The following is a 4,478-nucleotide window of genomic DNA, read 5'->3' on the forward strand; positions in this document are numbered from 1 at the left end:
TGTAGAACACATTTCACTGTGAAGTAATTTAAAATGTGAAGTTAATATTTTTTTTTTGTTTTTTTTTGTTGCTTTCTCATAATTAACCCTCATCACCCGTACGGCGAGCGATTCCGCCTGTGTCTCTTGTCAGCTGTGGCGCCCGGTTAAGCGGTCTAGCAACTATGGCGAGTGTATATACATACATACATACATACATATGTACTTGTTTGGCTTGCTTGCGGCTTTGATTAGCATTCCTTCGTATGTAATAATTATTATTTTGAGCATTTATGTAGTTTTGTTGATTAGGCTTATCAAAACAAAATTTCAAATTGTTTAACAACACTTTAGCACTACAACAAAAAAAAAAAAAACATAAATATTGTATTGCTTATTTTGAACAGAGGCACTGCTTCACTTGTATTTTAGATTATTATTTTTTTTTAGCATTATTTTACGATTTCAATAACTATTTTTATGCTTATATACTATGTATGTATAAGCGTATTTTAATATTTTTTTTGGGGTTTTTATGCCATTCCACCTTACAATTTTTGCTTTGACCTTGCGTAAAATTTCGTTAGTGAAATGTCACAGATTTAAGCCAGACAGTCGACGTTGCGATCGTATATTTGGTATGGTTTCTTGCTGTTGTTGTTGCTTAATGCATTGCAGAACATTTTATTTGAATTGATTTAAATTGATATTTATTTTCTTCACATTTAGGAGAATTTTTATTATTTTTATTTTTTTTTGCCAGCTATTATATTTTGTTTTTAATAAACGAAAAGCGAACGCGTGAACTACACACGAAAAGACAAAAACACACAAAAGTTCACTTTTAATATTTCGACTTCTTCTACCGTTGCGTCGCTTTTGTGCTCGTCGTCATCTTGGACACGGTGCGCACAATAAAGAGTGTCATTCAAGGGTATTGCAAGGTCGTATCGCAACTTGACGGGTGTATGGCTCGCTGGTATAACGAATCCCACCGCGCCTGCCTTAGCTCAATGGTTGGTCGTTCGGTTGGTTGGTTGGTTGGTTGGTTGGTTGGTTGGTTGTCCTCCGCTCTCTGTTTTGTATTTGTATCTCATTTTTGTGCTAATATCACCCTGCTCGCTGATTCTGGCAGTAAGATGTTTATTTTTTCCATTTTCTCTCTTCTGACATTCGGCTCGTGTACGGACTTAAGATACTCCCAATTAATTTCGTTCAGATGCACCACAGCTGATATACTTAGTAGTACTCCCAGATGTTCATTTATTCGTATATATTTATGGATGTAAGAAAGTATGTAAATTTGTAAATATATATATAGATTAAAAACTAAAATCACTTCAGTGTCGACAACGTTGGCGGTATACAGCCAGTAATGTTATTCACGTGCGAAATTTACATATTTAGTACGTGCTACAAGTGCCATACTAATAAATAATTACAGGCGACTTTAGACTTTCTCACAATCAGTAGGATTTTTTGGCATTTGAGTGGGTGCTAAATAGCCGCACACAAACTGATGTACACACATATATGTATATATACGGGTACAGTGCCGGCCGCTGACATAGCGCCCCCTATGATATTCAATATTAACAGTTTTCTTTTTGTTTATTGAAAATTCATTAATTTTTTATAAAAATTATAGCATATTTTATAACAAAAGGCATGTTAATACGATTTTCAAACATTATACAAAATGTATAACAATTAAACATGTTTTCATCAAAATTTCAAATTTAAGAAAAAAATATAAATAAAAAAAAAATTGCATAATATAACAAAAATCCTGTAAATCCAAATTTTAGACCTCAAAAAAAATAAATAATACTATAATAAAACTGTAGAAAAGACGTGTCTGTTGAAAATTTCTTTAAAGAATGACCGAATGTGAGGCCGAGAATATAATACATTCAGGCCATTTTTAGAATTTTTGTCTGTCTGTTTGTCCGTTTGTGTTTGCACCCACTAATCTCCGAAACTACCGAATGGATTTTTATAGAATTTTAAACGGTGACTAGGCAGTAACCTTGCTACTAAAATAAGATCTGGCAAAGGGGGCGTGGCACCTCTCACAGGCGTGACAATTTTAATCAGCTATAAATTTGAAACCTAAGTTACATGACTTTGAAATATGGCGTGTTAACATACATATGTACGTATCTATGGTAGATGCTTATAGTGAAGTAGTTTTTTTTTGTAAAGGGGAGTGGCACACCCCATAGGTGTGAAATTTTTAATCAGCAAAAACTTCGGAGCCGATAGTCACGTGACTTTGAAATTTGGTGTGAAGACAGATGTATGATATATGCTTAAAGAAAAGTATACGTACATACAGATGCGTTCAACTAATTAGCAACCTTAAATTAAACAAGAAAAATAGTTTATATACCCTTTAATTTATGGTAAATTCAAAATCTTTCTTACTATTTTATATATGTATTTGTAAACTTTTTCAAAAAATGGTGCCGGCAGATGGCGTTGGTGTCGAGATATTTAGAGAATCCATCTTTATTGTACGATCTCAATTAACGGGTATTAACTTTATGATAAGAAGTGCTTCTGCAAAAAAAAATTACCCAAAACTTAGATGGCACTGGCATCAAAATATTTACATAGATACGCCTCTACAAATTTACTTTTTAGATGGCTTAATAAGCGCCACGATATCCTAGACACATCAACGGGTCATCGGTATATCAAGAAGTGTGACGAATTAGAGAGAACATGGTAGGAATATCAATGACCCCATTTGAACGGGAAGAAAACTCTTTCATCATATCTCACAGGTGGAAATAAGAGCACATAGCATCGAAGCATCTACAGTCCTTTCATCCTAAACCAATAACTTTTACTATACAAACCGTTTTTGCTTTTCAACACTATTTTTGTATTGGTCAACATAAAGGTTCTTATTAGGCGTCACGAAGCAAGCCAGGCGTTTGCCAGTGAATGAATAAAGTAAAATGCAGCTCTACAGCCCCGTTCACTTTTCATTAATAAGCTGCATGTTTCTAAAAGTCGCCAAGGGTGTTGCGCCTATACTTTCAAACACATTAAAAAAATAAAATTTTTAAATCAACGCAATTTTTTTAGAAACTTGAAATTTGCACCTTATTATAGTAAAATTTAATGCGCTACAAAAGTGCAAATGAAAAACATTCTAAAAACTATTTTAAAAAAAATTATCAAAATTTGTTAAATTATTATACTTTTTGTATAAAGTATCGGAATGGGTTTTAAATCGGTTTTCTTAAAATAATATGCCAAATATTAAAAAAAAATAATGAATTTTAATTCAACTGAAAACTGTAAATCAAAAGTGAACGCTATTCATGTGGCCGGCACTGTATATAGTGTGTATTTATAAACTTANGTTAACGCTATTCATGTGGCCGGCACTGTATATAGTGTGTATTTATAAACTTACAATCATGAGTATATTCGAGTTTATTTATGCTCTTATGAGTCTTATCTCTCAGTTCTCAATCTCATTTATACACACACACATTCATATATGTATGTATATTTATTTTGTTGCTTTGTTGTCTTGTGTTGTTGGCCACTGCACTCCTGACTTTCGCTTTCAACTTTTGCATTTCATTTTCATACATATATACGAGTACATACATATGTACGTCTCGGCCTTCTAGTACTTTTTCGAAACGCGTATTACCTTCTTCGGCGCATTGCATTCAAATATTTAATAAAGTTTTATTTATGAAGTATGTATGTATTTTATTTACTCGTAATCTTCGTATTCCAATCAGTTTTTTGTTTATTTATTTATTTATTGTTTTATGTATGCACTGTATATCCTATCTGTTCGACTATCAACATATTTTCAATGCTTGCAAAAACCTTTGCACTTGCCCGGCGTTTCATGCGTACTCAGTACTCACAGCTCATTTACTTGCCTATAAGTAGTTGTATAAATAATAAAATACAAGCCGCATAACGCACACTTTCCGCAAAAGCATGATAACTCAAAATTGCTCATTTACCAGAAGATACAAAAAAAAAAATCGAAAAATGTATTAATCTTATGTAGAAGCGAGAATTTAACGACGCATTTGCAGCAAATGACAACACAATTTTGCTGAGATTTTTGCTGGTAGTTAACTAAATTAATGAACTGTGAACTTATTTAGTAGCTAATATCAAAAATTACGATTTTTGAGTTAAAACACTTTTTATAAAGTTGTGCGATATGTATAAACAAGGGTGGTGTGTAAGAGAGTGAGCCTCATTGTCATGGTGATGTATATATGTATGTAGGTACATGTGAATGTAATTTTGTATAGAGAGATTGAGAGTTGAATTTTCGAATGTTGCCACTAAAATTGAATTTTTCTTCGTCAACATTTTTTTACGAAAAAAAAAACAAGACTAAATTCGATTTTTTTAATTATACATAATCGAAAAATATTTATTTCTAATTTTGTGGTTTTTACTGCACATTAGACTGACAAACGCTTCGCACAAAGAAAACTCGGTTC

At 32.4% G+C, this 4,478-nt stretch overlaps 1 long non-coding RNA gene across 1 annotated transcript; it reads right to left on the reverse strand.

Annotated features, from left to right (window-relative positions):
• Positions 1-506: 506 nt before the first annotated feature.
• Positions 507-3,890, reverse strand: LOC108380606 (uncharacterized). The gene is made up of 2 exons (XR_001849575.1): positions 3,410-3,890; positions 507-1,406 (listed from the first exon to the last, which is right to left on the reverse strand). It is a non-coding gene; the product is annotated as an uncharacterized LOC108380606 (long non-coding RNA).
• Positions 3,891-4,478: the final 588 nt, after the last annotated feature.

This window comes from Rhagoletis zephyria, unplaced genomic scaffold (genome assembly GCF_001687245.7).
Source record: "Rhagoletis zephyria isolate East Lansing unplaced genomic scaffold, Rhagoletis_zephyria_1.1 Rzeph_scaffold_19759, whole genome shotgun sequence".
NCBI lineage: Eukaryota > Metazoa > Arthropoda > Insecta > Diptera > Tephritidae > Rhagoletis > Rhagoletis zephyria.